General features: G+C 37.2%; 1 pseudogene; it reads right to left on the bottom strand.

Annotated features, from left to right (window-relative positions):
- Nucleotides 1-10,891: 10,891 nt before the first annotated feature.
- Nucleotides 10,892-11,667, bottom strand: LOC112132412 (ATP synthase F(0) complex subunit B1, mitochondrial-like; annotated as a pseudogene).
- Nucleotides 11,668-12,677: the final 1,010 nt, after the last annotated feature.

The raw sequence follows: 12,677 nt of genomic DNA, 5'->3' as shown, positions 1-12,677 counted from the left end.
CACATAATGCATCATTTGGCTACTAGCAGTGATATCTGGCTTGCAATGAGACACTATTTTTTCTTCTGTGTGACACTTCAGTGCTTAGCCAGCTGCTTAAGTTAATTATAAATTTTGCTATCTATTGTCAGAAATCACCTGTTCCAGACTTTGGCTATAACACATGTTTACATTACATATCCATATATACATTTCTTCTTATAATTACTTTAGGTTCAAAGAAAGATAAAATCCCTCAAGTCAGAGGTTGAATCTTCCTCATTTCCCTAATAAATGAAATCGCTTAAATCTTAACAAGATGTGGTTTTCTTTGGACAAGATTTGTTATTAAAAAAAAATTAGCTTAAAAGAATCTTTCTCTGATATATTATTATATCAACCAAATAAACATCTTCATGTGTAGAAAAATATGAGATGAAAATATTTAAGGAACGTATTAGGTTTATTTTGTTACCTCTATTTTTTGCTAAAAAGATTCTAATTTGACCTCGCTATGATCACATAGTCTACAAAAACATATTCTTAAGATTTAAGACTTTAACCGTAATTTTCCTTAAATCTTCAAAGTAAATTTAATGGGATTTTATAAATTAGATAATAGTTGTAATTACTCATACGTACTAATTAAATTGGCTTTACTTAAACATGAAGATTAGTTGGTTTTAAACAAACATATTCCCAAGCTTAATTTTGGATAAGGGCAGTTACATAAATTCTTTTCTAGGTACAAAAAAGTAAAACTACACATGCTAATGAGGTCAAGGACCAGCCCCTCCCAAATTTTCATTTCCACACATGTCAGCAAACAGCTGGAAGCTAACAATAGTAGGGGTTGTGCTTTTGACCCCTTTAAATATAAAATGGCTCTGCTTTGAAAAGACAAAATAATGCATTGCAGGTTTCAACTCTATGTGTCTGTCTCAGCCTCTCCCAAGCTGCCAGGAATAGTGTCCCTCTTGGGAGTTCAGCCATAGCCAAGCTCTTACCAGGGACAGTCAGGCTGGTGGTTCCTTCTGTTTCTCAGTGTTTGTGGTTTTCAGTGGTCGGTGAGCTATAGCTTTCCTAATCTACCCCCATCAGACATGCAGTACCCCCAGGCCTAATTCAGCTTAGCCTTCTACCCTGGACACCTGTGGTCCTATCTAACTCCTAATTCCTGTAGAAACTTTGTCTTCAGGAATGAGTCATGCTTCCAGATTCTTCATCTTATTTCAATCAAGCCTCAGTCCTTATACTCTAGTTACAAAACATCAACAAGAATCATGGCCATCCTAAAGCCCCCCTTAGCCCAAATCCTGTCCACCTGAATCAAAAACCTCTGAAACTTTCACCTCACTTACAGACATCCTGATTTTGACACTCTACCAGTTTTCCTCAGCCTCCACCAATTAATTACCAATTCTGTCCCATTCTCAGGTCAATCTTTTTGCCCTAGAAGGAAGTTTTATTACGCTATTGACCTAGGCAGGGCTGCCAGTGACAAATAGGTATGGTGCATATCAGAACCTTTGTGTTTAGTTGATAGCTGCCTGATTCCTTTCCTGATACAAAGAAAGCAAGTGACTACATCTGAAGCAAAAATATTTTTTTCTCCTTTATCAGCATAACTAGTTTTTTTTTTAAACTATAGTTCCAACTTTGTTGCTAGAGAGAAAACAGCTGGTAGGAGGAGTGTAACAAGAAAAGAGGTTTAAAGAAAGCTGTGATTTCTACAGTTATTCTAATAAATGTGTGAAATAACCAATCTGGAAGCACAGGAAAAAACCAACTGAAAGTATATGAATTGACATTTGGGCATATGAGGTCTCCTCTTCAATAATAGGGTAAGAAGTTTGTCTGTTGTAAAGCACATGTGGCAATTAATAAGAGTACGTTAGGTTTATTAAGCAGGCACTTTACATGCACTAGTTAATTCTTAAAAAATCATAGGAGAGTGGTATATTTTATAGATGAAGAAACTGAATCACAGAGTTGAAGACATTTATCCAAGGGCATACACCCAATTAAATGGTAGAGTAAACAACAGTATTATTAACATATGTGTACTTGAAGTTTGCTGAGAGATCTTAAATGTTCTCACCACACACACACCCCTCCACACATGGTAACTATGTGGAGAGATGTGTTAATTAGCTTGATAGTGGCAACAATTTCATAATGTATACATATAGCAAATTATAATTTTGCGTACCACAAATATATAACTTTTTTGTCAATTATGACTCAATAAATCTAGAGGGAAAAGAAAATAAAAAATATAAAAACAAATGAAACAGTAAGAATTCCAACTCAGGTCTGCTGATTCAGGTGACGGTAAGTCAATATTAGTCAAAGTTAAGCATTGTGTAGAAAATTATCCTATTTCACATTAAAATATTTCCAAAGGAATTTAGAGATAGTCTCCATTCTATATTCTGACAAGAATGCAAATTCTGAAAATGTCCTGTCCTTCATTAAATGATCAATGAAGGTAGCATTTGGGGGAAACCTATCATCTTGCCTTCCTCTACTATCCTTCAATATTTAAGTACCATCAGCAGTGCTCATTGGATCTCCAATGAGAGAAATGCTAGGAACCTAAAAATCCCTCTGTCCTTTACTAGCTACTTAACATGGCGAAATCTTGAGAAGTCATAGCATGGTTGACATTTTGAGAGAAGAAGCACTGTTTATACCAGTTAGGACTTGGTTTCTCGCCCTGAGAACTTAGCTGTACCACTTACGGTCTTAGGAATCCTTTCTCCCAACAAGAAGCAGACAAAATAGCCTCTTTGTTCCTTTCCTGGACCCCATCCTAACCTTGCTCTTTGAAATCTTTCTTCTAAAAAAGTAAGGAAGAGGATGCAAAAATTAGCCCATAGAAGCAGCCTTTTTCTAAGACTTGAGTAGTGCACTTCACCTTTCCTTCCCCTTGCTCTGTAACCTAATCTCAAGAAGGTTGTTCAGATAAGAGTCCCAAGAACATTCAACTCCAGACTATCCGATTGCACCAGATTGTTTCTGGAAGACACAGAAGAATGATCTGTGAAGCAATCACCAAAGGAAGATAATACAATGAGGGAAGCCATCTAAAGGAGCCTGCCACAAAATTTTAAAAACTCTGCATGGCAACTTGACCCAGTTGTGTCATTGACAGAATTATTTCTTCTCAGGAGGAAAGACTAGGTTATGCTGTAGTAACCTAAAATCTCAATGGCTTATAAAAGGGAAAGTTTACTTTTGGTTGCTACTACATGTTCAACACAAATCAGACACAGTCTGGTGAAGAGGGGAAAAGAAAAATATGCCTAACCTCGAACTGGCTCTCAAAGTTTCTGCCTCTGTCCAGATTCAATGGGCCAAAGAAAATCAGACGGTCACTCCCAAGTTTAAAAGGCAAAAATGTATAAGCTTTCTGTTGGGATGGATACCATATAGTATGTGATGCCAATGGACATATCATTTGCTCCAAGAGAAAGGCAGTGACTATTATGAACAAAAATACAACATGCCACAGGTTGTGTTTTTTGTCTAGTGGTTTATTTGTGGTGTACCACAAATTTAGCAGCTTAAAACAACACACATTTATTCTCTCATAGTTTCTTTGGGTCAGGATCCTAGGCACAGCTTATCTGGGTTCTCTGCTTCAGAGTCTCACAAAGCTGCAATCAAGGTGTCAGTCAGAGCTGTGATACTGAGCCTGGAATTTCTATCCAAACTCACATGGGTGTTGGTAGAATTCAGTTCCTTGCAGCTATAGGACTGAGGCCCTCATCTTCTGCAACTCACCTTCAGTGCTTTGCCATATGGGCCTCCCCACTGTCGTGTGGTGGGTCACCCACCAGGTTACGCAAGGTTATATGTCCGCTGCCTGAACCCTGAAGGCCAGGCAATGTACCAAGTCCACAGTGCCCAGCCCAAGAGCAGGTGTCCTTGAGAACCCAAACATCCCAGAGAGTATTTGAGAACCTACCAGGGAAAACAGTCCCATCACACACAAACACACACAGTAGGCAAAGAGCCAGAAAATTAGCTTAAAAGCAGCTTAAGAATGGGAAGCAGCATGGATCTCTAAAGTTGTCTTGCTGCCATCCAGGAGTGCCTCACTTGTAAGTCCTAATAAACTCCTCTACTTGCCAATCTGGATTTGTCTGAGTCTTTCTTTGGTCTCTCAGCTCCCTCCTAGTTTGGGAGGAATGTTTTTTAATACAATTCCTGGTTTTTCTCATTATACCCATACAGGCAGCCCACAACATGGCAGCTTGCTTCTTCAAAACCAGGAAAGTAGTCCGTAGAATACTGCCAGGAAGACATAGCCTTCTATAACATAACATAATCATGGGGGTGGCATCCCGTCATCTTTGCTCTATTGTATTGATTAGAAGCAAGTCAACAATTTCACCCACAATTAGGGGAGGTATTGTACAAAGGTATGAACACCAGGAGACACAGATCTCAAAAGCCACATTAAAATCTGTCTGCCACAGGTCGTGGGGTAGGAAACGAGTGGGGAATCTTTGGGAATCTTTAGGCTTCCCCTAGAGATTAAAGTATACCATTCATGTAAATTCCAAAAACATGGCCAAGAATATTCCAGTTATTACCAGAAACATGATATTATAGCTTCCTGTGTAGGTAAGATTATTCTATTTAGACATTAAGATCATGGCCCTAGTTTTATTTTAATCCCATTATATTTCCCCTGCCCTGAGGCTGCTATTCCTCACTAAGAAAACCATTTTAAAAGTACTGGTCATGATAATAATGAAAACCATCTTTGCTTCTTTATTTTTATCTTGGTTTTTAGCAGGATTTTAAAAATATGTACTGATCTTAAATTTATTCACATCTTAAGGCCTATTTTATCTGTTGCTTGTAAACTATCAGCATTTCCACATTAGTCACAGACGATGTGTGTCACCAGCATAGCTAATAAATACAACCTATGCAAAGCAGCTTCTACCAAAATAAGAGAGAATATCAGGCTCCTGGTTTCCACAATTAGTGTATATTATGTGTTTATAAGCCAAGCAGCTCAAAAAGGCATTGCCAGAGAATATACTGAATGAAAATGTTTGCTTACTAAAAAGATATTTCTAAATGTTAATCATGACCAATTTGCTTTTTCGTAAGACTAAAATAATGCTGCAAAAGATTTTCAAATACAAGTTGACAAAAATAAATCTGGCTGTTTGTAGCAGTTTATGGTATAAGAATTATGAGGAATGTTTTAATTTAAGGAGTAAAGGAGTAAAATCCATTTCAAAGGGAAATGCAAACATTTTACAGAGCATAGACTGTGTGGTATCACAATACTAATCAAGTGCCTGTCAGATGAGATGTATAATGTTTCTCTCCCACTATAACAATGAAAGTACCCTTATCTTTCACCACAGTTTTATAATGAAATAATACTGTGTTTACACACAGCTGCTAAATGTCATTGGCAACACCAATGACAATATGACCTCAAAGACTGTATGTTGTTCTTGTCCTCAAAAGTGCCAGAAGGCAACATGATAATCCAGATGAAACCTAAGAAATGGAATTACAAAAGGCTTATATGCAGGTCAGAAGATATTCAAACTGACTTATAACTAAAGATATGCTAACTCAAACAGTGGGATATACCTTTTATCCAATATAGTGTCACAGATCAAAAGTTTTGAAAGTGCTGTATTGGCCATGGTATGGAGAAATGAATATTTTCAAATTATGATAATGAGAGTAGAAATTGGGGCAGTCTCCTTGGCAGGCAACCTGGTAATATCCATCAAAAAATTAAAATACAGGAAAGGGGAGTTGATGCACAATGAGTATAAAGTTCTATTATGCAAGATAAAGAGGTTCTATAGATCTGCTATACATCATAGTGCCTATAGTTAATAACATGCTACTGTACACTTTAAAATATGTTAAGAGGAGATCTCACATTAAGTATTCTTGCCACACATACACACACAAAACACAAAAAAAACACAAGAAAATTTTTGGAGATGAAAACAAAAACTAAAATATGTTTAGTATCTTGATTGCGATGATGGGGTCACAGGTGTATGCATATATCCAGATACATCAAAATATATACATTAAACATGAAAATTTTTCACATATCAATTATACCTCAATAAAACAAAAATTCAAATACATGTAAACACAGACTTAGCAGTTTTGCCAAGATGTATACTCAACCATAAGCATAAAGACATTTTCTCAAGGAATCTCCCAAAAAAATATAGTAAAAATAAAATGAAAAAGCAAAACACAGATGTGTGTACATGAGATGTTCTCACTCATTTAAAAAATGGAATATATATGTTTATGTATGCATTTGTTTTCTAGAAGAATAAACAAGACCCTATTGGTAGTGGTTATCTCTGGAAAAGGGAGATGGACTATGGAGTAGAAATGTATTTTACTATTTATTTTCTAGCCTCCAGTACTGTTAGAAATTTTTACCATTCCAATTTTTCAATAAAAAGTAATAAAATATATAAGAAATAAAACTGACTTATCTGGATGAATCAGATACAGTGAAAGTCATATTCTAATTAAAATTATGGAATTATATTTTGGCTTCTCAGCCTGACCACATTTTTTTTTTTTTTTTTTTTTTTGAGACGGAGCCTGGCTCGGTCGCCCAGGCTGGAGTGCAGTGGCGCAATCTCGGCTCACTGCAAGCTCCGCCTCCTGGGTTCACGCCATTCTCCTGCCTCAGCCTCCCGAGTAGCTGGGACTACAGGCGCCCGCCACCGCGCCCGGCTAATTTTTGTATTTTTAGTAGAGACGGGGTTTCACAGTGTTAGTCAGGATGGTGTCGATCTCCTGACCTCGTGATCAGCCCGCCTCGGCCTCCCAAAGTGCTGGGATTACAGGCTTGAGCCACCGCGCCTGGCCAGCCTGACCACATTTTAGTTGTCCTTAAGAGGCAAAGTGAATGGATAGGACGTTTCCCACTCAGAATGCTAATTTGTTTCCTCTGGATTTTTAAGGGTATCTATGCTTTGGAGACTTATTCCAGGTTATTGTGACCTCAAGGAAATCAGCTTGTTAATTTCAGGGTCATTTGAAAGTGAAAGGGTTGAGGTTCTGAGGGTTGAGAGCTTAGTTGGGATCCCAGGCCTGGATTTACCAGTGCAGATGTTAAAAAGCCATTTGTTGAGGAAGAAGTCAAGAAGCCTCTCAAAATATGATTAGACAAATTGCTTTTGGAAAGTTTCTTTATGCCCAAAGTATAACGCAGTCCTGAAACTGGATTCCCAAGGTTTAAAGACCAAGACCAAGAATGGGCAAAAAAAAAAAAAAAAAAAAAAAAAAATCCCTGAATTCTCATACCCACCTCAGTTTGGGCTCCTCACTTACTCTTAAATCAGATCCAGACTACCCCCTGGTGGTTGCCTAGAAGAGACATTCCTTTCTGTCTCACCATGCAGTTGGATTCAAACAAGTGGGACCTTATTTTATTATGAAGACAAACTTCCCAGAAATGGAAAATATAATCCAATTTTCTATCAGGCCATGAAAAAATATCTAGCATGGCCGTATGAGTGGAGGCTGAAATGGAGAAGAGAATGATTGGTAAGACATTTTATGTTTTAGATTAAATGTTTTTAAATGTTTCTCTGCTTTGCAAATGCCTTTTCTTCTGGCCTCACTGTCCTTTCAGAGGCCACAACTTTCCATCGACTTGAGAGAGGCCCCAGCCTCTCTCAGCTGTAATTGATTCATTGGCTCTAATTTGTGTTTCTGTGGGCTGATGTCACCTCAGCATACTCTAAGTCACTAAAGACACATGACATTACCTCATTTTCTGAATTACCTAACATCCCTAGGTAGAATTTGAATCTCATGGTCAGAATTGATCAACTTATATTCATCTCACTACATTTGACATTTTCTGAATTTAGTGTTAGTATAAGCTATGGGGTCTGAACATTGTTCCTGGAACAATGGCATCGTCATATAAATACAAAAACATCTATGGGTATCTAGGTAGCATATGTTACTAGAAAAATGAAGAGCTGCTGATTCTTCCAAGTGTTCAGCTATATTCTCTGTTTCATTTAGTTGTAGTGGAAGTGTGACTCTTCCTGGGGGGGCTGACTTCTTGAAAATGCCTTTCCTTATCTGAAGCTGGGATTCGAAATGTTTTTCCAATCATCAAAAGCCCTACAGAGTTTTGGGGAGGAGAAAAAGGGGTGTCCCATATTTTCAGGGTTTGAATAGGATCCTTAGAACTCTCCCTTTATGCTGGTGCTTCCTGTTCCTCATTTTAAAAGCAAAGGATTAAAATGTCGTTATGATTTTTTAAAATAAAAGACCAAAAGGTAACATTCCAAAAAATGGATGAAAAATGTGAAAATTAACTGCTAAAATTAAAACTACATATGGTCAAACAAGTAAAAAATAACGCTGGACCAAGAAATGGCTCTTTGAACATATTCAAATGGCTAAAAAGTGACTGATACCTGTCAGCATTTTAGATGTAGAATACCTCAATTGACAGAAGCTGCAGTCTCTCTGGCAGCTCCTGAGTTAGGAAATTCTCCAGTCATCCTCCTTATCTCATGTCAAAGATTCATGCCTACAGCCAATGGGGTGCATTCATGCCTTCAGATAGCAAAAACCAACTACGAACCACTCATCAATTGCCAACAATCAATCTTAGCATTTGTCTAACCAATCAGCAACTTTGTGGAGACCATGAACCCTTCTCTTTCTGCCTTCCCGCCATTCTTTCCATATGCTTAGATAATCAAGTATCATAAACTGACCCTTGTTAGGTGTTGAAACAAGTGCAAAAGATTGATGGTTGCCAAGTAACAGAGGCATTATACATGGCAAGGCAAAAGTGGAAACTGACAGGTCTTATTATGGCTTACAAGACTCTACAAAACCTGAACCCAGTCCTCCTCTAACCTCCTTCCTTCATTTCTCCCCTCTTGCTCTGTTGCAGCCAGTCACTTTCTTCATGATTTTCTCTCACACCAGACACATTCCTGCCTCAGTCATCTTCACTTGTTTTTTTCTGCTTGGAATACTCTTTCTAGATATCTTCCTGACACAGTCTCTCTTAAGTCTGGCTGAACTCTTACCTTAATGTCACCATCCCATTTAAGATTTCTTCTCCCTCATCCCTCCTGATCCCCTTAATTTGATCTATGTTTTACACATTTTAAATATTATAAAATTTAACTTTTATGTTTATGTATTTCTCCCTATCCCAAACCACACACAATACAAAATCATATCCACAAAGGCAGGTGTTTTTGTCTGTTTCTTTTACTGCTGTATCATTGGTGTCTAGAAGAGTATCTGACATGTGGTTAATACTCGATAAAGCCAATGTTAAGTGAATAAGAAATGAAGATATTGACACTGTAAGACAAATCAGTTCTTTCACTGTGCAACGTAAGGATAAGCCCAGATCAAGGAGGCACAGCCTTTGGTCCAGAGCTGTCAATAGTTCATAAGGAGTGTATTGCATAGCAGAAGTGAACCAGGTCAAAGAGTTAATGTAGCAGAAATTGCTAAGTCTTTAACAGTAATTGTTGGAATAAGTCTAGAACAGTGTGGTTCAAATGGCTGCTTGAAAGATTTTACTGCCTTTTAATCTAGTATATCTTGAATCTACCTGCTAGCCTACCCAACCCTACCTTGCACAGACTCATCACTGGCTTAAAGAGCCTGCAGTCATTCTCTGACAATAATGTCTCATTTTCCATTTCTCCTTAAAGTGATGCTTTCTCAGAAAGGATAGAAGGCCCTGGAGGTGAATCTAAATGACCCAATAACTTGAAATTTGGCTCCTATCATTCTCATCAGAACTATGAGTTTCCAAGGATACCACTATGATATTAGCAAGGGGATCTATATCACTTATAATCAATTGATTGAGTGGGGAGAGATTCTGAACCACTTTCTTCTAATCTCTCTGAATTATCCCATGACTTATCTGGATGTCTACCTTTGAAATGGCTGCTTTCCCACTATGGACACATGCTTCTCTCTTTTATTTGCTCATGAGTTACAGAGTACACTTGTGTAGTCATCTTTTTCTCTACATCACTGATAAGTTCATGACATACATTCAATCAGCAGTCAAAAAGAAAGTTGCATGAATGCTAAATCTTCTTGGCAACTGATCACAAATAGATATCCAGTACACAAAGAGGCAAAGCAGAAGGGGAAAAAATAACGTTTATTGAGCAAATACAGCTTGTTACACTCTTTACAGATATTACCCTATTTCAATATTACAAGGAATTTTCACACGAAATAGAGTATGCCTTTCCCCATCAACAGAATAATAAGCTCCTGGAATATGTGGTCCTTCTGATCTTGTTCATCACTATATCCTTACATCCAACAAGATGCATGGCCCATCAGAGGCACTCAATAAATAGTTTTGAATAAATTATTAAATACAGTCATTGCAGTTCCTCTTATCTTTAAATCTGGCCCAAATCCCAATTCTATATCCGGCCTCATCAGCTGTATTTTACTCACAAAACTGAGCCTCACAAGATGGTTGGAACATTCTTTCTACATCCCAAGATTGCTTCTTTTTTTTCCCAATTGTTACTTTATTACAATATGGTGGAGTTCATTACAAATTTGAGCTATAGCTTGATAATCTTTAACCAGACAGTTTTAATAAAGGCAAACTACTTATTTAAAAGTGATCATAGAACAACTCAAAATGTGGAGTAAGGAGGATGAGAAACATCGACTGGCCAATAGATTTAGTTCTCTCAGTATAGGAAACTCAAACTTTTCATGTTTAGGCAAGGTAAACCATAACTTCAGTAGACAGCAATACAGAAAGATTTCGTCATATAGACTAGTTTCCATTTAGTAGGTCAAGGGTGTTTAGCTGTCTCAATTGGGATAGATAAATTTACAGGACTGCTCATGCTTGAGCCTTCTTTGTGAGCAACTTTTGATCAGCAATGCACTTGGCAATTTTCTTTTCTAGCTGTGCTCTGCACCATTTACTTTACTACCACATGCTTTTCCACCCAGTTTATCATGTGCTCTTGTTCCTTTCAACACATCATAACCTGCACAGAGATATGATAGTACAGGTGATTCTTTACCTCCTTATATACTCGATGCAGCCATTCCTGAAGTGTATTCTCCAAAGTCATAGCAATGTTATTCCTCTTGGCATCAAAAAGGTAATGGCACTTGTGACCCACAGCCTGCTGTGACTTCACCAAATCAGTGGTATCCTGGATTTGTTTGATGGAAGCATCCTTCACCTCTTCTAGTTGGGCAATTTTTTTTTTTTTTTTTTTTCTCATTCAGTTTATCAGCAAATTCTCCAACAGAGGCACCATATTTTTTAATTACAGAGATAAGTAACTCTACTGCTGATATGGTAGAGAAGATCTCTGGGGTAATCACATATATTTCTTTGGAAAGAGCATACAACATAAGTCCAGTTCCAAACACATAAGGTCCTGTTATACCAGTTTTGCATAAAGAAAATGACAGAATTCCTCAGGGATCAGCCCAAGATGAACTTCTCCTCCATATTCAGGAAGAGGTGGTAGAGGAGCAAGACATGGCTGCCCTGTGTGAAAGCTCCTTGTTGCCTGCAATACCCCCTGGACTGGGGAGGGCTGCCTTCTTCAGGGAGAGGGCTTCTGTGGCAGCAGAAGAAAGTACCCCCTGGGACAACATGCTCAGTGAGGGCCCAGGCCAAAGAATCTGTTAGAAGCCCAAGACTACTAAATGCAAAATAGTGATCACCAGAAACTCAGTTAATGTAGAAGAACATCATTCTGTCTCAGCTCGATTTAACTTTACTTTGACATAGAATCTTTAGTAAAACATCCATTTCAAATGCTACCTTGGCCTGTTTATAGATAGTTCATTGGAGCAGTCTAGGATAAAATTCAAGATCCCATACAATAGAATATTTTCAAAATATATCATGTTCTGAAACCACCAGCTTTCCTTAGAATACCTTTCATGGGTCATGAAAGAAGAAAAGTAGTTCACAGATTCAACTCCCATCATCTCATTAAGTGTAAATTAGACAATAAATTTGCATCTGTTTCTCTGCTTGAATCCTCTTGTAAGATGTTATTGACACAGAGTTAAGAGTCCAGGAATAGACTAATTTGTTTTACAGTGAAGCTTGACCATATACAGATGATAATTTTTAAATTGATTTATTATTTTTTGTAATGACAAAATATTTATCCTGGTCATGGGTTCATTCAGAGACTACTTAAAATTAGAAAAATAATTTTAACTTCAATTTCACTATTTAGTTTACTATTAAAACTAATTGATATTACTTCATAGCCTTAGAGATTTTTGTGTAAAATAATGAAAAATAATAAAATCTTTAAAGCATTATTTTGTGGCAAACATACTACAGTCTTGTTCTTATAAAATCATACTAATAAAACCTTAAGGGGAGTTGACTTGTACAAAATTAATTCAACCAGAAAGGCACTGGTGAAATGTGACATAAATCTCTTGAACTAGAAAAAATATATAACTTTTGGACTAATTTTAAAAAGACCTATGGGTTGTTCGTAAAGCAAACTGAACTGTCCAGGAAATAATCACCAATATCAATAATCATGTAAAAAGAACAATTGGTATTTTTCTTGTTTATTTTTTTCTCAATACTTTCTTAACTATTTTACTAACTTTCTGTTCCAGGGGAACTCTAGAGT

This window comes from Pongo abelii, chromosome 11, assembly GCF_028885655.2.
Source record: "Pongo abelii isolate AG06213 chromosome 11, NHGRI_mPonAbe1-v2.0_pri, whole genome shotgun sequence".
Taxonomy (NCBI): domain Eukaryota; kingdom Metazoa; phylum Chordata; class Mammalia; order Primates; family Hominidae; genus Pongo; species Pongo abelii.
The sequence above is the reverse complement of the archived record's forward strand: the minus strand, read 5'-3'. Positions and strand labels throughout refer to the sequence as shown.